The sequence below is a fragment of the Python bivittatus genome, unplaced genomic scaffold (assembly GCF_059951505.1).
Source record: "Python bivittatus isolate LINGU-HERP-01145 unplaced genomic scaffold, Pbiv_v1 ctg000480_np1212, whole genome shotgun sequence".
Lineage (NCBI taxonomy): Eukaryota > Metazoa > Chordata > Lepidosauria > Squamata > Pythonidae > Python > Python bivittatus.
Window position 1 is genome coordinate 34,063,061 of NW_028277075.1, and position 20,571 is coordinate 34,083,631.

Consider the following 20,571-nt stretch of genomic DNA (forward strand, 5'->3'; position numbering starts at 1 on the left):
ACAAAATGCTACATTTCTAACCACACTGTTTAAGGTGCTTTTAGTTCACATTGCTCTCCTGATGATCTACTCAAAGAACTAAAGCTTTAAATCTCAGTTTGTCGTCAATGTGGAGAACTGCCTTCAGTCCAGCAGCATACTGTCAGCCCTCCCCTCCCACCTCCCCAAGGTATGCAGAGGAAAATCTTTGCATCTAGTCAAAGGCTCTGTGGTTGAATCTTGCTTGCTTGCCGCTCCTGACACTAATAAATAAAAAGACACCCCCCCCCCAAAGATGGGGAAACTAAGAAAATAACAAGGGAAGGAGAAGCAGGGCAGCAAGAGAATTTTGTTTTTAGATTACATCCAATTTTTATCTCTGCTTACAGGTTTATGCTGCTTTTATTATTTCGTTGTTAGTGTTTTATTTTAAGTACTTTAATGTTTTTTATTTATTTCTTGATAGATAAGCCAGCATTATAATTGGTTGAATGGATTGCTGACATCCCAGAGGTGAGGTAGTCATTTAGAGGGTTCCATTGGGACCAGGGCACGTCACATTGAAATCTCATTCAATAACTGAGCTCACTAGATGGATTTGGATCAGCCACTTTCTTTTAGTCCAAACTACCTCACAGCATCTTAAGGATAAAATGAGGAGCGATCCCATCTACGTTGCTCAAATTCTTTAGAGGAAAATCCATGTATCTGTCTCTATAGGTAGCAAACAAAGCAAATTCAAGGTGCTGGTTGTCACCTTTAAAGCCCTTCATGGCTTGGGACCAGGTTACTTATGGGACCGTCTTTCCCCGGCGTTCTCTACCCACCCTAACCAATTCAGCAGGAGGTGCATGGTCCGGGTATCGTCAGCCAAGGAGCATCAGCTGGCAGGGCCCAGGAGGACCTTTTCTGCTGCAGCACCCACCCTTTTGAACATGATCTCCCCGGAGATCAAATTGGTCCTGTCCCTGCTGGCCTTCTGTAAGGTCTTGAAAATGTGGTTTTGTGCCCGAGCCTGGGGCCCTGGGTGTGGGACAGAGCCCATCACCTGGTTGTGTTGACAGTTGCTGACAATGCCTGGCTGCTGTGGGTTCTATTTTTTATATTCTGTATTTTCTATATTTTTTATTTTACTGTAAGCCACCTATAGTCATGAATGTGAGATAAATCAAATAAACATATAAACTGCAGAAAGCCGCAAGATGGTGGACTAGGGAGACCCAGGTTTAAGTCCATCCTCAGCTGTGAAAGCTCCCTTCAGTAATTTTGGGCCAGTCTTTCTCTCAACTTGGCCTACTTCATGCAGTTATTGTTGCGGGATAAAATGGAAACCTCCTTGTAGGCTGCCCTTGGAAGAAAGGTGAGATAGAAATCAAATACATAAACAATGCTATAACAGCTATACAGCTATATCTGGCTTTGGTTATTAAACTAATGCTGGTTTATACACTTATCCTGCTTTTCTATTTTAAAACACATGGGCTACATCATGGCCTCTGCTGAGAGAGAAAGAAACCGACAGCCTTTGGGTTTTCGTCAATTGTCCAGGCAGTCATGAAATACTTCTGTTTCAGCAAACATTGCCAGAATTGGCTTTTTTCTTTATCCTTTTCATCTTGTGTGCTATGTCTTTCTGCTGCATGCTTAAGAGCAGGAATTATCTTATTATTACTATTGGTCTGTCTATCACTCTGTTCACTTCCCAGATGAAAAGAAGATTTTAAAACTTTAAATAAGTAGCCATACTTTTCAAAATCATCCATGAAGGAGAGAAGATGTAGGAAGTGGCCAAAAAAACCTCTTAACATAGAAATTCATCTACAGTATTATGATTTGGAAGCAACTTTTCCCATATTTTCAGTTGGCTACATCCGACTTCTTTCCCTAGCAACTAGCGAGTGTTAGAGAAGGAAGAATTTCTCGTGTCCTTCTTCTAGCTTACAAATACATGCATTTTCCTCTAAAGAACGCCCCACTGTTTCACAGAACAAATCCTTAAGCCTTCATCCTGCAGTGACCTACTAGATTCTCTTAGTGACCAAAGGTAATTTTCAACCAGACCAAAACTCCATTTAGGCTAAAGGGTCACTAGCTAAACCAAGTAGAAAGTGTATTATGAATGCCTATTCACTGATTTTCCTGCTCACTCGAGTGAGAAGGCTTCGATGTCCCTTCCTCCCCATTTACATAGTGCCTCTGCCAAGAATCCCCGGCTCAGGTGATGTCTTGTGATTCCATTTTGCATTTTACTGGCACATATATATTCCTCACAAAAGAACTGACAAAGCCCCTGCAATGTTTTAAGGGGCAAAGGAGAAGATACTAATAATTAAAAGATATGCCTACATTACCTTAAGCTTTTGGAGAGCCAACTGTAAGAACCACATACTTTTGGGGGGGGGGGGAGAAGAAGAAAACTACATTTTGGTTGTATGGGACATGTCAGTGCAGCTCTGGAAGTTGTATGTAGATCAGAAGCAAGAAGAGCATGCTGGAAGGGAGATAATATCCCATAAACAATAATTCTCTCAGCCCAATGAGTTCTATATATTTCTATATTCCTTCTTCTTTGAACAGCTTATTTATTCTCCCCCATCCTTCACCTGAAGAGGACTGAAGGCCCTTCTCTGCTGAACACCAAGCATCTGGGCTTGTGGATCAGTTAAAACCTCAATTACCACATGTTGGGGATCAGCCATGCCATCTCTTCTCTGGCAGGGATCAAAACTGCTTATATTCTGAGAAAGCACAGTCTTCCTGAGAAGCTTGTCTGGGGGCTCATCAAATGGAATTAAAGGCCAAATCTCTCCCCAAAAGAGAATTGCCTATTACAATTTTCTGTAAAATCCAGGTATGTTCACCTATTGTGCTAAGCTATGATTTGTTTTTAACTAGGGTCTGTTGAACAAGCCTAGGCTTATACATAAGCAAAATATTACAACTTATTCAAACAAGTTTTGTTTTCTTTCCTTTTCTACCAGTGTCCACATAATGTACTAAACATAATAGCATGAACAAAAAGTTGTTTTGCCTATGCCTCTGTTTGTTCTACGAAATGTTTATGCAGAGTGGTTTTTTCCTTCTCTAGTGGATGCAAATTGCTTATAAGTTTGTGTGACAATAGTGTTGCTGGGTGGAATAAAAAAATTAGAGAAAACACTTGGGAATCAACACCTGTTTTGGTGCTTTTGCCTTGCACCTCTGTGGCTTGGCCAAAACACAAAAACAAACAAGGACTAAGCCAGAATTTGGACATAATAATAAAATTAGAAAAAGGTAGATTTGTAAACCAAATTCAAAACATAATTTCAAACTGGGAATTATTAAAAAATAAACCATGATTTGCTGCCTGAGACAAAACAAATAACTGGCTTAGTGTTATTGGGGCACTGAGAATAGGAAATTTGGAAGCTACCATAAATAGTCTTTTTTTAAAAAAATCACTCCTGTATTGCCTTTTCCCCAATTTGGGATGACCTGTCAATCCCATGCAGTTCAGACGGCACGGCTTTGGAGGTAATAACCTCATTATGTGTTTATACAAGGCTAACCGGCTGCCTATCTAAAATAAATTTAGAATAGAAAAAAGGAACACCTAATAAAGCTACATGTTCATAAGGTAAAAAAATGGCTACAGCCTTGGAAAATATATCCTGATTTTAAGTAAGAACTGTATTATTTAACGTACTTGCAGAATTAAGTGTGCGGTTAAACTTACCAGTGATACTTGACTGTTTAAACACATCTTTTATTTATTTATTTAACTTATTTATATATCATATTTATACTATTATTAAAAGGCTAGGAGAGAGTGTCAGATATTACAAACAATATTTTCACAGATAATTGGGTTATGGAAAGGGATGGTATTTATTACTAAAGGAATACAATAGAGTGGGAGGAACATGCAACTTGCTTCTAACTCAAAACATGTAAGATTCAGATGGGCATTCCCACTCTTACTACTTAGCCACATAATGTAAGATTTGTAAGATTTCATGGCAAATACATTAAGTGTCTCACCTCTATCTCATGCAATAAATTTTAGTATTTCATTAGGTATATGCCAAGACAAAGGGTACAAAAACAGAGACTTTAGATATCTGAAAAACCAGAGTCCTGCCAGGATGGCTATGGACTCCAATTTTGTCTCACAATAATAACCAGGATAAAGACAATGCCAGATACTCCTTAAGCTTTTGATCCCTTAGCTTTGATCACTACCATCCATCCAAATGCCTTTAGTAAGAAAGAACAGCAAAACATTCACACAGTACACCCTCCTCAGGAGCTTATCCCAAAAGAAAAGTAATGGCTACCTTTACATCCATTGAACACGGCACTCAAAATCTTCCAAAAGGAGAGCAGTGGATTTTCCATGCCAACCTTTTCTGACCTGGATCCCTCCCAGAAGCAGAGACTTCCAATATTACCTGGCTAGCCTAGCCACTGAGATCCAACATCTGGAGAGCACCTAGGCCAGGAAAATCTGCTCTGTTTTCATTGTGGTGGGGCGGTTTATAAAAAGTAAGCCATCTTATAAACGCTTAGGAAAAAGAGTTAACAAAAACAGGAAAACCTGAGTACAAAACCACTGATGGGTTAGCATTTATCCACCCACCCACCCATGTAAATTCTGAACAACTGTTAGAAAACTGGGAACCCTGCCTGTGTTCTGCATAACAGCTGGAGGCTATGCAGCAGCCTCTTCTTTTAGTCATCTGACTAAAGAGAGTAGGACTATTAGCCTCCCTTCCATTCTGAGCCCTTGAGCCTCATTGTTCCATTAATCTCTAGCAGAGGAGGGGAAAAGAAAAGAGAAAACATGGCCTGTGGCCCAGGAAACTACTTTCCACTAGGAATAAATAAATCTGCAGCACTGCTTTCTTCCACATTCATTTATTAAAAAGAAAAAAACTCAAGTTCTTTCCATTCTATTTATGAAGGAATGTGCTAATATAACTTCTTTAAAAATGAGGCTATTATCTTTCCAACCCTTTATAATGATTCTTTGATAAGGAACATTGCAGAGCTGTTGTTCAACCAAATAGTGAAGCCCATCCCACAGCAAATAGGTTACTGTGACAAATCTAATTGGATCAAACTGCCTTGCAGAGGCCACTGATGCTCATGTAACCTAAACATATGGAACACAACGAATAGCTTTTCTGAAGCACTGCTTGGATTTAGACCGAGTCACAAGTGTAATTTCTTCACTGATTTCAGAGTATCAGTTTCTGACCCAGAAAACACCAACTGCTAGGGGAACAATCCACTTCTAATCCCCATCTCCACCCATCCTGCCTTCTCACTGCTGACTTCTTCCTTGCTACAGAACTGTTTGAAGCCTTGCTTTCTTGATCTTGCTTGTGTTGGTCTGTTGTAGCCAAAAATCATCTGACGAAGTGAGCGACAGCTCGTGAAAGCTTATTCCTTTTTAATAAAATTTGTTAATATGAAAAGGTGCTACCAGACTGCTTTTTAAATGGATCACTGAAAGCTTATACATAAGATTAGGAGAGCCACTGCTAATCAGTATAGACAATAGTGCTCTAAAAGCCATCTTATCTCCTGCAGCCCTCTAAAGGTGTTGGACTAAAAATCTCAACATTTGCAGCTGGAGTCCAACATGTCTAAAGGGCAGATTGTGAAAGCCTGATTGGAAAGGGGAAAAAAGGACAGGGAGGAAAGCAAGCTAACTCAGCCACCTATTTCTAGAAAGATGTTCTAATGAACTGCTAAACTGGAAATAATTCAGAACAGGAGTGAGGCTGGTAACAATGCATTAAGCTAAGATCACAACATTCCCATTATCTCCCATGTTGCAAGAAGCATGCTTCCGGCATGTTGCCAGCTGTTTTCTTGATGCAATCCAGGTAGCTCAGGGCTCATTAGAGACACTTCCCAATGAACTTTCCTGGACAGGGAGATGTGAAGGAGACTACCCATCTGAGGACCACCTCCTGTACGTGGTGCTAAGTAGGGTCAAATCTGGTTAGTACTTGGATGGCTGTCAGGAAATCCCAGAGATGTAGGTTAGACTGGGAGGTTGGGGGGAGGGGAGAAACACCCTGAGGGAAGGCAATGCAAACCAATTCTATACAGATACCAAAAGAAAAAAGAAAAAAAGACTACCTGGATGTCTCCATGAAGTGACAGAGAGAAGAGCTCGGCTGGAAGGAAAGTTCAGCTTACACCTCCTGCATGGTTCCAGAATCAAGAAATGCACTCCCTTGGGAGTTGCATCTGGCCCCGCTCTCTTTTAGAAAATGAGTTAAGCCACAGCTTTTCAACCAGCATTTTATAAAAACAGATTTTTACATAATGTTTTTTTCTTTAGGATCCTATTTATTTTTGTTTCTTGCTATTTTTGGCTGCGTTTTACCTTTTACTGTAATTGTGAGGGTTCTTTAAAAAAAAAATGCTGGTGCCTCTCTCTAGCTGCCCAAATCCTCTTGCTCGGAAGGAAAGGTAGGCCATATAGCTAAACAATGCAGGAGTTGTGTTTTTGGTGGCCGTATGTTAAAGTCGTCACCGAGACGGCCATAGTCCAGCCGGTAGATCTCCTCTATTCAGTCCGGCTCCAGATGCCCAGCCTTAGTTTAAGAAGGCCATTTGTTCCTTTCCCCAAGATCGAAAGGCCGTCAGTAGATCGTCCCCAGAACTAGGTCTCTACGTGTCCTTCACGGACTAATAAACAAAACCGTTCAATTAGAGGCAAGATACTTGTCACGGGTCCCGAGAATTCATTTCTTAGCAAAACAAATCAAAACAAAACAAACCCCCCAAAGGAATAAAGTTTTATTCGCCTTGGGGACGAGTCGAACCACGACCGCAGTTTCACCAGGCTGGCAAAGAAAGCAGTCGAGAAAGCCCTGCGAATCTCGCCTCCCCAAATGGGGTCGAGGCAACCATGCCCTCCGCGAATCGCGCGAACTAACAGCGAGCACCAGCCTGCAACTCGCTTAAACGCGAGGGTCGGGAAGAGACAGGACTTTCTAACCGGAGAGGAACGGTCGATGGTCTGATTCACAGGATCTTGGCCGGATCCTCCACGTTCCCACTCCTGGGCGGCCGCCTCCGCGTCCTCCCTGGACCCTCTTCCTCACACCTGCTGCTAGCCGCGGCCCGGGCGCCCTTGCGTGCCTTCTCCTTCAGGCTCTGAACTTTGCGCGCAGCCGACACTCAGCAGTTGCCTCGACCGAATCTCTTCCCCCGTTTCCCCTCTCTTTGGGATCGATGCGCCACCGTATTTACCAGAGCCAAGACCTCCCGTTCCCTCTCCGGAAGGAGAACAAAGAAAGACGAGTAAAGAAAAGGTTACGCTCACTTTCTATCGGCTCAATGAACGCAGAGTCCTTTCCGAATCGGCCAAAGCAAAGGGCCTCCGCCGGTTCCGCCTCCTACACACCGCGCTCCCTCCCCCTCCTCCCTCCCCCACCTACCTTAACTCCGAGCCTTTCCTTCCCACGAAACACTCTCTCCTCGGAGCGCCAGAACGCCCTTTCCCAAAAGCTGCTCCGCCGTGAAAGTCGAGCAAGAGGGCTGCCCCCTCCTCCAGAAGGCCAGCGCGGCCCTGGAAAGAAGGGGTTATGTGACCGCGGCAGCCGAGAGGTTCGCAATTAATTGGCTCGGACTCGTTTGAGCCTTACAGCTGAAGTCCTGACGCGGCTCCTGCTAAGCACGGGGGCGCATCCTGAGAGCCCATCCCGTGCAGTTTTCTTCTGCAGCCCCTTCCACTGGAGAGCTTTTGAGAGTTTTAGGGGCACGTGCCCAGGACTATCAGTTTCTTCTCACGCTCTTCGGAATGCATGCGTACTTTCTCTCCTGCGCACGTTTGTAGAAATTAACACATTTCCCTGCATGCTTAGCAGTTGTAAATCTCACGGAGCTCTGTGAGACTGAGGTTAAGGTCTGGAGAAAGCACCGGTGAGTAAATCAAGAGACGCCCCCATAATCAAGAGGGGCTAGGTTGAAAGGCGGACCAGCAGAGGCCAAGCGACGACGGGCCTGCTGGAATGCCAATTATGCGAAGGCTGCCTGTACCTGCAGCTGCGCCCCTGCTCACGGCCCCTGAAGCGGGAGGGCCGCTGGGATCCCCGAAAGCGCTGGCAACCCTTCGGGAGTGGGCTGGAGAAGCAAGCTGGGTGTCAGCGCCCGTAGCGCTGGGGCAAGCGCAGACCAGCCCGCTCTGCACGCTCCAAACCCGCCAGGCACGTCTGGGCCTGTGTGCGCATTTGGTAGGCGGAAAAGTCTGCCCTGAAGCCACCATTTCTTTCCACTGCAAAACTATGAGGCATCCTTGGGGAGTGAGGGCTAGTTCCCTTTGCACTTTCTTCTCTAACGGCTTTAAAGGGTGTGGTAGCTTCCCTGCAAAACTCTGCCAGTCTTTTCTACAGTTACTGCTTTAAGAAAACCTCCTTCTGGAACAGGGTGCCCATTTAAGCAAGCGTCGTTTGGGTGAACTGTGCTTTCCTTTAAACATGGGAACTTGGGCCTGAAGGGAGGTGAAAACTCATTAAGATTAGCCTTGCAGGATCAGAAGGCTCTCTCAAAGGGCCTCTATTAGTCCACTTATGGGTTCCTACCAGTACCGTAATAGGAACTTCACCACGCTGGCTGTTCAATAGTTGCTATCCGGTGTCCTACTGCCTCTGCTTCTGGAGTTCATAGTTCATGGCTTGTGGCCCCTGTTCTCCATGAATATATTTCATCCCACTTTTAAAATTGCCTTGCATTGGTGGCCCTAATATCTTCCAATACTGAATGTGTAGGTGGACTATGCATTGTTTTATCTATCCTGAATCTTCCAAAACTCAGTTTTGTAACAAACCGTATGGAGTTGTCCATGTAGTTGCCAGGAGTCAAAAGTGACTTGAAGGCAAAACACACACACTCTTAAAATGAGCTAGAGAGGCCTGCTCGTGTTTCCACTTATGCACAATGTTATTTACCTCTATCATGTTCCCCCATATTGACCTGTTTTGAGCTCAACAATTCCAGAACATAACTTTTCCTCCTGATGGGGTGGTTCTAGCTCTCCAATCATTTTGTTCACCCATTTTTTGCATCTTTTCCAGCAAAGTGTTATCCTTTTGGAGTAGCAGCACTCCAAGTACATGGATGAAGACACTGCAATGTTGACATCTTTAATTCTTTTCCTAGTTATCTCCTATATGCAGTTTACTTTTTCCCAGACAGCTGCCACACACTTGGTTAATGTTTTCATTAAGAAACCCACTACTATCCCAAGGTTACTTTCTTGGTTAGTCACTACCAACTTAAACCCCAGCAATACAGAGAGAAAGTTAGGATTTTTTACCCAACTGATGTTACATTTGTTTATACTAAGTTAGATATAACATTGTAATACTAATTTTCTCAATCTGAAAAATCATTTTACAGCTCTTCAGTGTCCCTTTTTGTTTTAATTTGTAAATAATACCTTGTTGACTAGCCACTTCTCTCCTCACCTCAAACTCCCAACCATGTACTGGGTCCAACCTTTTATTTTATGTTACTTAACTGTCCAAATTAACTGTCCAACGTTCTTGTGTTGTTTGTCAGACAGTTATTGATCAAGAAGACACAATCTCTTTGTATTCTTATCTTATGCCTTTTGGTATTATTATTGCTTGTTTTCATTTTTTTATTCTTGCTTTTATTAACATTAAGGAGATAAGGTTCTATTTTAGGGAAAAAAACAGTGGCTGAGGATCATCTCTCAGCAGACCATAAGCAGCAGAAGCTGCAAGCCCAGCTGCTGTGCAGCAAAGAATACCAGCGGAAAGATGCAACAGACAGCAGGGCTAAGCTTTGTCAATAAAACAAAGGATGGGAAGCATCTTATCACTTGCTCCAAGCAACTGGCCCAACCCTATTGAAGCATTTCAGTTACAGAACTGATTCCCCATCTGCATATATTTAAATGTTCGGGGGGGGGATGTGCAGATGGAGGACTAATAGAGCCAATAACTTCATACAACAGAACTTTTCTTTCATTATCAGTTTTGTTCTGTTTTGCAGACATTCAGCTCTATTCTGCAGTGATACAACTCTATTACATCAGCATTAAAATCTTTCTCTCTTACACCCACACACACCCACACTTGTGCTTATGATCTTACTTCAGCTTTCCTTTGCTTTACAGACCTGTGAAAGTCAGTTACTTTTTCATCGCTGTCATAACTGCAGTCGCTAAATGAGGCAGTTGCTAAATGAGGACTATCTATACTGTCTTTTTTTTTCTTCAGATATTTTCATTTCCTTATGCATCAGATAAAACAGAAAACTGGTATGATCTAGACCTGGAGGCAGAAAATGAACAGCCCAGATAAAGGAGGGCTGAGTTTCCCCGACCCTGTACATTCAATTGTGACAATCTTTTGGTCATAAGGAAAAGTCCTTTTCCTCCCTTCATCTTCCCAGGCTTTGAGCTATCTTCCTCAGCAGTTCCTTGCTTGCTTTGGACAAATACTGGCAGCAATATGATCGGAGGTTTCCTACTAAGGACGTTCTTTGCTACAGTTTACCATTACAAGGATACAAGGCAATTCACTCTATCTTGCTCCCCTAAAGCTAATGTCCTCTTATACTATGTACTTTACATATTCTTGTGGCAAACAGCCAGCCAAAGCGAATAGATAGCTTTCTGTTATCTTTTAAAAATGCTGTCTTCTGTTTGTCCTTAGCCATTATGTTGCATAACATTCTGTTCTATTCACACACTCAGGACAGTGCAGTCTGGGGGATTCTTCTGCTTCCTTAAAATACTTTAACCCCAGCTCTTTGTCAAATCAATGCCTCACCAACCAGCAGCACCTAACCAACCTTGGCTGATCTTGGAATCAAAGCAGGGTCAGCCCTGGTTAATACCAGGATGGGGGATCATCTGGGAATATCACAGCTGTAGGTGAGACTGGGAAGTTAAAAAAAAAAAAAAAAAGTGGCAAAACATTGCCAAAAAAATGTACTTACCTTCAAGGAGTCTTTACTTTTTATTCACCAAATCAGATATCTCCAAGCAGCTGTCCTTTGCTTGCCTTAACATAAAATTAATTTTCATTAAGGAGCCAATGTGGTATAGTGGTGAAGGCACCAGACTAGAAAGCAGGAGACTGAGAGTTCTAGTCCCGCCTTAGGCATGAAAGCCGGCTCGGTGACTTTGGGCCAGTCCCTCTCTCTCAGCCCAACTCACCTCACAGGGTTGTTGTTGTGGGGAAAACAGGAGGAGGAAGGAGTATTAGGTATGTTCGCTACCTTGACTTATTTATAAAGATAATAATAAAGGCGGGATAAAAAATCTAAAAGGAAAAAACCTAGAAGCCTTCAAGTAACACGTGGATAGCTGTTGGTTGGACATGCTTTAGTTCTGGATTTCCTTCACAGAAGAGTTTAAACTAGAATGGCCTACAAGATTCTTCCTTTCAACTCTTTGGCCCTATGATATGGGATCATCTATGGCAACCTTCCTCAAATTAGTGTTCCCCAGAGGTTTCAGACCAAGTCATGGGAATTGTAGTCCACCATAGTTGAATGGTGCCAGAATAAGGCAGGCAGATCTTTTCTTGCTACTACAACCTATTCTTCCTCTTCTCAGAGAAAGGACCACACTTAGGTTTTGTCTGTGAATCTGGAGCTAAAACTCACCTACTTATTTATGATGCACATGACAGGGCTCAATTCATTCCATTGCAAGACCCCAAAATGGCAGTAAATCCATTGTTAGTCATAGGTCAATGTTTATTTTTGCAGCTGAGGTCTTTGTCATAAAAAAATGGAAGGACATTAGTTTTCTGAAGTACCATTAGCTCATTTTCCTTTGGCTTACTGTATCTTTCTTTTTCGGTATATGTGAACCTAAGGGACTTTTCATTTGCCTAAAGCATTATTTCACGTGGGAGACAAGGAAATCTCGGAGCTATATGCTAGATTGCAAAATTGAAAAAACATTCCAGGGAGAGGGAGAAAGAGAGAAAGAGAAAAAAAGGGAGGGAGGGAGGGAGGGAAAGAGAGAGAGAGAGAGAGAAAGAAAGAGAGAGAAAGAAAGAAAGAGAGAGAAAGAAAGAAAGAAAAAGAGAGAGAGAGAGAGAGAGAGAGAGAGAGAGAGAGAGAGAAAGAAAGAAAGAAAGAAAGAAAGAAAGAAAGAAAGAAAGAAAGAAAGAAAGAAAGAAAGAAAGAAAGAAAGAAAGAAAGAAAGAAAAAGAGGCAGGTCACTTCCTTATCATTGCCAAGAAAACTACATGGACATATCCAGGAAGTGTCTAGGTGTCAAACCTAACTTTAGGGATTAAATTAATAAAATCCATAGAGAATACAGCATTTAGTTGTTGCACTTTTCTTTAAGTAAAAAGAGAAGAAGGCTTCCTACAGGTATTCAGAGAGAGATGATAATGCAGGATAGGAATGCACGGTGGCATTTGTCCCCTGTGCAATGGCTTGACAATTCCTTCATTCTCACCCAGACTGAACATAGCAGTGGCTCCCTCTTTTAGTGGTCAAGGCTTGAGACCTCCTTCATTTCTACTCTAAAAACCCAGCCATCTCATGTGAATTATGTTTTAAATGCAAAATGAAGTTTTCAATGGGAGAGAGGCATACATGCACATTGAAATTTGCAGGAAATATGTAAAGTAAACTGCAGGCATAAAATCTATAAAGCCAAAATAAATAATCTATACAGGCAGTCCTCACTTACCGACTGCAGTTGGGACTACCAACTGTCACTAAGTGACATGGTTGTAAAGTGAAATGTCACGTGACCACGCAGGACTTATGTCAGTTCCACTGCAGTCGTTAAATAAATCACTGTAGGTCATTAAGTGAGACTGAAGGTTGCAAATGGCTATCACATGATGACAGGGAGCTGTGACTGTCAGAAATGCACACCTGTTGCAAAGTGCCCAAATTGCGATCACGTGACTACAGGGATGTTGCAACAGCTGCAAGTTTAAGGACTGGTTGTAAACCTACTTTTTCAACGCCATCGTAACTTTGAATAGTCACTGAATGAGACAGTTGTAAGTGAGGACTACCTGTATTTGGATGATAATGGCCCTACATAAATAATCAAAGGAAAGAAGATGTCTGTCTTAGCTGCGTCATCTAACTCTTAGCTCTGCTCAGGACCTAGCATTTCTCTACATCATATACACACTGTATTCCCATAAAGATGACAGATTTTAGTCAGGCTCCTATGCAAGTAATTGTTCTGCATGGACACATTTGGCAGGTATGGCTTCCCCCATTATTCTGAAATGGGGTAAATCGGCAAGGACAGAGAGACCAGGGCTGTAATTCTGTAAAGCTATTTGAGATTGCTTGAGACGCTGTTGATGCCACACTGTCTTCAGGATCTCTCCTGTACATGGCTGGCTTGTGTCTTCCACTATATCCAGTTCTTTTACCCCTTAATCGTTCTTTTTGCCTTCAGGGACAAAAACAAACCTTGTACTCTTCAGGAAGATGACCCCAAATAGCTCACTTAAAAACAACAACAACAAAAGGAACCGAGCAATGCAGAGGCTAACTATCCAATTACACACACATACAACTGGCACCAGCAATGTTCCAAAATGCTGCTCAGGGTGGGAATTTTGTTTGGAGAACTGATCTGAAAGACACAAACAATTGTTTAAACAGCCCAAACTAGGGCGGCTCGCTCCTTAAAATATAATACAGAGATGTCACCTTGGAATGCAGTGTTCTATGCCGTCAAGAGATCCTGCTGATAACCTGACACCCAGGCAAAAACAGACAGCAGGCACAGTTGGTGTTTCTTTCCATGTGCAATGGCACAAATACACCATGCAGTGAATGCCAGCCACCCACCCTAGGTCCTTGTTGGGCAGAGTTATTTCTGGCACTGTAGTATCCTAGCAATTCACAAGTCTCCTGTTTGGTCTAAAGAGAAGCAACCACGCTAAAAATAGGGGAATCTCTATGAAGAAAGGTAACTGAAATAATTTGCACTGCCCAACTTGCTTTCCATTTCTTTCCACAGCAAGAATATCAGCTGTTACAGAGATGTGTAGGTACGTGGGAGAGTGTGTGTGCGTGTGTGTGTATGTATGTATGTATGTGTACATATGAACTGCAAATCAGCTTACAACAAATCAGCTTACAACAAATTTGACCAAGGGAGTCATAGAGATCTGAAACATGTATCTTCTGTTGGGCAAAGGAAAATCACACTCTGGTAAGGACTGGCAGCAGCTATACTTTGAACCATCAAAATGTTTGAACCAGATTTAGGGTAGGCATAGTAAGGATGTGGGCTCAGCAGCCCTACCAATTCAGATTCCCAGATCCATTTTAGATTATAGCTCTCACAATTTCTGCCATTAGCCATAGCGGCTGGGACTGACATGGACTGAAATCCCATCATCTAGAAGTACCAAGTTGTCTATTATAGTTTTCAACATTACCCTAGTAATGGTACTACAGCACATCAAGGAAATTGATTTTACTTGAGGAATAAGCAGCTAGAGTCCATTAGAGTTGGGTGGCTATCATAAATTTAAATAAATAAATTCTGCTGAATCCTTACTGATAAACAAAATAATTCCCAGAATTCATGAAAAGGACATAAAGGTAGTCCTCATTTAGCAACTGCCTCGTACAGCAACTGTTCACAATTATGATGGTAACTTCATGACCAACCTTCACATTTATGACCCTCGCAGGTCTGTAAAGCAAAGGAAAACTAGAGTAAGATCATAAGCACATACATGGTTTCACTTATCAATCACTTCGCTTAACGACCAAGTTGATGGTCCCAATTGTGATTGCTAAATGAGGACTACCTCTATGCAAGCAAAGTTACTACTAGTAGTCAGTGCAAAATTGTGTCAAGAAAGAGTTAAAGCAGGAGATGACAAGCACAGGCTGCAGTTTATCACTGTGCCCTGTCTGGGGGCCACCAGAGGTGTGGCTGGTCATGTAATAAAGTCACCCAAGAAAACAGGACTAACAGGGATATTAGTCTTTGTGGAAAGACTTAAGAGCAAAAGGAGTACCTGAAGTGTTGCACAGAATTCAGCATCCATTTTGCCCCTTAGTTCCCCAAATGGGGAAAATCAGTCTGGCATTTTAGGGCTTTTGAGGTTGGCTTGAACCTCTGCATACCTTAAAGCATCTCTTCTGCCCTTTAACTTCTGCTTCCTCCCACGCCCCCCACGATTCTCCTCAATACAACTGAAGTATAGAAATAGTTTGGCACTGCTCACTGGGAGGAAGCTCTGGGGGTTGAAGCATCAAATATTGTGCTTATCCAAAGAAGAGAAAGAAGTAAAAGAAGAAATCTGTTTTACTGTGCTTTTCTATGAAAGGGATTGGTAACTGCAAAGGATCCATTACTAAATCTCCTTCCCCACCTTACCTTTTAGGGCAAGGAGAAGAGAAAGCCCAGGAGTTGAACAATGGTGAGAGGTCACGCCATTGTGAAAGTTTCCCACTTCCCCAAGTGCCACAGAGCTCAAATATCTCAAATTGCAAAGTGGAAGTTTTGTGAGTTGAGATTTTGGACAACGGAGGAAAAACAGAAGAAAATTGGCTTGGCTATCCAAAGATGGTATCAGTGTGGGAAGAAAGGGGTACAATGCACTTCAGGACAGCTCTGTGTAGAAGTGCCCTAAATCCATCCTTGCTACAGAATTACATCCTATGTTCACATTAGAGCCTATGATGTAGACAATTAAGTGTTGTAACCCTCTTAACATGCTTTTGAACTAGGCATATATGCTCTCTAGTCTCATAGATATTTGGAGAATATCCAGGTCTTAGTAGGACACTAAAAGTATTAATGAACCCTGAGCATTCTGTGTACTCTTTTATGGAACACGGTCCCTCATATCTAAAACATAGTAACAGCCTCATGTAGCCCACCCTCCCAACCACACATACATGCAGAAACATTTATACAAAAATATTGTGAGCCATTGGCATCAAAGAGCCATTAAATGGAAATAATATAATACATGTTAAAGAAAGCCAATGTCTTTAAATGAGGTATTGAAAAATATATTGGACAAGATGTCATGTTTTGACTATATTTTTGTATATTTCACCATATGTCCTTAGTGGATGACTTTATACCACTGTTCCAATATCATGTTTTTTAATGATCCACTTCCTTGTCTCCCCTCTTCCATGCAAAATATAATGGAGAGGGGGATGTTTTGCTCAAATCTCATTGAGGTCAGCATGAATTCCTCTCTGCAGAGATTTCTGGTATAAGCAAAAGCCAAACCCCTATGCTGTATTCTGACAATCCTTTTGCACTTCTGGGGCAATCCAGGTGAGGCTTCCAGAGTGAAAGGTTGCTGTGCAGAAGGCAACGGCTCAGTCCCTTATCTAATTAAGGGAGGAGGGAGATCTTGCTGGTGAGTATTCTGTACAGTGGACAAAAAGCCATCAGAATTCTGTGCTTACCAGTTAATTTGCTGATGGGAGAGGAGGATATTTCTGGTGCAGGCAGCAGGGGAATAATGCAGCAACCTCAGAGCGTACTCAAATGAAATAGTAAAAAACAGTGGCAATTCAAAATCCATTAGAGGACCTTGCACTTTAGTGTGTTTACTGTCGGGGGAAAACAATAATTGTATTCTGCATTTCTTGCTCCAGTCAATAATAATTCTAATTGAAAAAATGGGATAGTCTTGTGCCTCAAGATAGTAATTCTGTTTGAGGCCAGCACCAGAGCATCCTTCAGCAATTTCCACAGACTTACTAGAATGTTACAACCCAAGCTAAAGCTTCTAAAGACCATGTCACTAAAGGGGCCCAGCTTCTAAAGGAAAGGATATTGCCACTGATTTTAACCTCTCTCCCTTTCTTTCAGTTCTGTAAATAATAAAGGGATCAGAAGGTCTTCAACAACTTTCTCTCTCCTGGATCAATCCCCCTCTTAGGCTCTTTTCTTCCTGCCATTCCTTTTGTTTCAAAGTTCAATAGGCAGGAAAAAAAGGGAAAGGTCTTGACAAATCCCATCAAGGCTCAGGGAAAAAAGCAGCAGCAGCAGAAGAAAAAAACAGGGTGCCTGCAGCAAACATGCCAGGTCCTGCACTAATGAGAGGTAAGAAGGCACCTAAGGAGAACAGGCAACCACAGATTTACAGGAAGGGCTCAGAGAAGGCATTATGCATTCACAGTGAACTGAAAAGCTGCACAACCAGGATTTCCCATTCAAAAATCTGGCAAGCATCAAATCCTCCCCAGGTCAGAACAGGACTTCTAGTTCTTCTATCTCAAGGGAGGCAACCAAGAAGACAACAACAGATAACATCTGGCTACTGGAATTTGCAGCTGAAAGGCTTTTGTGCCCTGAAGGTCCCCTTTACAATAGCTAGGCAGCCAAGCGCACACATAGGAGGGCTGGGGTTAACCTCCTCCCCCCCAGTAAAAAATAAAATAATATAATAATAATAAAATAAAATATTTTAATAATAAATACATATTTAATAATTTAATAATAAATAATAAAAAAATAAAAAAATAAAATAAAAAAATTTTAAGGGATAAAGCCCCCTCCCCCAAAAAATCTGGAGTTCCCTCATTCATTGCTTCTGACCAGATCTTTGTGCAGTTCTGCTAGATTTTTGACAATGTTATGTTATAGTCCCCAAACCAAAAAAACACTACTTTGGGGGTAAAATCAGTAACTAACTCCAATACCTTCTCCACATACCACATTGCAACTGGCTTTGATTAGTGGAATTCAAGTTTTTAATGCAAAAAAATAGATGCTGCAAGCCCAAGGATGCCCATTTTATTTCAGATCAGGATCACAGTCTTCCTATAGAGCAATGCTAAAAATACATCAATAGCCCATCAGGCAGAGAAGGAGCTTTCTTAGTCAAGCTCCTTTCCAATATTTCCATCCAACTTACTGTCTAACATACATTTCCACAACCTAATGCTTTGTTATTTTGTTGGATAGTGTCCCCTAATCCCAAGCTAGCATGGATGTGTATACTGAATGTGTCTCTAAGAGCCCACACAATTTAACTGGCTTGAATTTTTATTCATGATCATATAGAAAGGATAACAACTTTCAAGCAATCCAGTAAGTTGTATGCAATGGGGAGACCAGTCAGCTCCTGGTATTGCAAGGAATTGCTTCTAACAAAGCCAGTAGGGCAACAGCTGAGAACAAGAGTATATTTCCCATAGTGAATGCTACTGAATACTGGTAGGAGCATGCTAGTGTGCCTGTTATATAGCAGCAAGGAAGCAAAGCAAGCTGATTTTGCTGTATCGCTTAACTCATCTAGCACTGGCTCAAAAGTGTGTTGTGAAAACCTGCAAAACATTTGTAACTCTTATTTCTGTCAAATTGAGGCCCATTTTATTATCTAAGAGGGGGAGTACAGCAAAGGATAATATCAATAAGATCTTATTTGCTGTAGCATCCTAAATGTGGAACTTTCCCCAAGTGTGGCTGGTACTATTTCCATTAACATTTTGGTAGTGGACCAAGATTCACTGGTTTACAGACATTTATGAGTGAATGGTCACTGCAATGAATGTGATAAGATCTTGGTTTTATTGGTTTTAGTTACTTTTATTACTGTGTTACTGGTCATTAATAAACATGCATATTGTTCATTCTTTGTGTTTACATCCTTGTTTTTCTCTATCAACTCAAGGCAAGTTACATAAGAGTGTCCTTTAACTTCATGGTTACAGCAGTAATCCTCTGAAATGTGTTAAGCTGAGGGATAGTAACTGGCCTCAAGTCCCTCCAGTGAACTCCATGGTCAGAGTGGGGACTTGAGATTCCCCAATTTACTATGCTGTGCTAGGGAGAGCTACAAAAACACCTCAGAAATAGTGAGTAATGCCAGGAATATAAGGACCAATTGAAAGAAAATGTGCTGGAATTGTGCTGTATTCACACTTTTAAATCATAAAAAGCAGGAGGAAACATATCATTGTAGCATCATCCCTATAGAAAAGTACTTTCAAAAACATTTGTTATTTTGTTCGTTAACACAAGTGAAAACAAGTGAAGTAAAATATTTAAAGTATATAATAAAATGTTCTTATACCTTCTTTCTTGTATAACGCTGCAGAAGTCTTAATGCTTAATTCTTAGTCTCAAAATATTTTTATCCATTCATCTGCAGAAGTTTCTAAGTTCTTTTATTCAAGGAGGAATCATAAAATATCAAAGTTTATCAATGCTGATTTTGTAATAAACTCAGTAATTATTCCAACAACAATCATTATACCATTCAAAAATCTGCAGCATCACCATGCAAATTTTACAGTGAAATTCTCTTTATCAGTTTCACAAATCCCCTGAATCATTGATACAGTATTATGGCTGATATACGGACAAAACCTCACAGACAGACTTAATGATCACATCTTCGTTTAACTGCTGGAACTAAAAAGATGACCCAGTCTATCCAACTGAAATTGCTAACTATGGGCTTTGGAAAGCCAAATAATCGCTCCATTTGCATGAAAACTGCAGCAATAGCAAAACCTACCTGTTAATTCACATCCTTTTTCAGAAAAATTGGACATTTTAGATCTTGAAAAGAGAAAGACACTAATCTCTACTGCTTGTCGTTCAAGCCAAGAATACAAGTTAAGCAGTTAAGGAATGGGACAAATATGAATGATGATACCACTAGGAGATATTTCAAAACCCACTATGTATTTAAAGGGAATCATGGAAAAATTCTACACAGACATGTCATAACACACAGCAGGCCATCTTGAAGTTGTTAGATCTCACTACCTTCAGTTGGAATCAACAGAACACAAAAAAATATTGCAAACCTGTAATGCTGTATTTAGCTTGAACTAAGATCCAAGGTTCGCATTGCTTTTCATGAATGAATTTTCTCTTCAAAGGAAATAGTAATACTGACAATTACTTTCTGCAGTCAAGGTTGGATCAACAAGCATTGACTTTCATATGTCTTTATTGCTTTTCCTAACTTAGTAGGTGATGAGTACTAAAATAGTTCATTTTAAGTAACAAATAGATCAGAGCTGCTTGCAATTATGGTAAACGTATACTTCTGTTATATAAGCTTGACAGGATGCCTGACATGGGTAGTCCTCGCTTAACAACCATTCATTCAGCGACTGTTCAAAGTTACAGGGGCGCTGAATGAATGGTACTTATATCCAGTCTCCAAAGTTATGGCTGTTGCAATGCCTCTGTGGTCACATGACCAAAATTTGAGTGCTTGGCAGCTCACCTGCACTTACAACTGCAGGGGCGCTTCAACTCCATCCAACTATCTCCCCCCGTCCTGCCCTTTTTGCTGCTCTGCACGGTGGCACTCCTCAGTGGCGGCAGTGCTGGGGCCAAAGTAGAGGCCTGGGCCTTCAGCAATCTCAGTGGGCCACCACTGCCCCTGGGCCTCTACTTCAGTCCCTGCACTGCTGCCAAGGAGTGTCACCTTAAGCCTCTACTTCAGTGCCGGCTCCGCCAGCATTGCTGGTGCCAAGTGCTGCCTCAGGCCCCACGCCGTGACCAGCCACCCCAGCACCCTGGCTTAAAGCCCCAGCCAGCCCTGCTAGCCTGCACCCCGCCAACCTGCGCTCAGCCAGCTCTGCCACCCCCAGCTG

General features: G+C 41.8%; 1 protein-coding gene across 10 annotated transcripts in view; it reads right to left on the minus strand.

The window, feature by feature from the left end:
• Nucleotides 1-20,571, minus strand: part of LARGE2 (LARGE xylosyl- and glucuronyltransferase 2) — a 44,999-nt gene that overhangs the window by 19,020 nt on the left and 5,408 nt on the right. Inside the window, exon 1 of one of the 10 annotated variants that reach the window (XM_007431002.3) lies at nucleotides 7,425-7,786. The exons of 7 other annotated variants lie outside the window; for them this stretch is intronic. The gene's annotated coding sequence lies outside the window, so the exon portion shown is untranslated. Of the gene's footprint in view, nucleotides 1-6,982; nucleotides 7,266-7,309; nucleotides 7,380-7,424; nucleotides 7,787-20,571 lie in introns of those variants that run through there. 2 more of the 10 variants (XM_007430998.3, XM_007431000.3) reach the window with 2 other exon arrangements.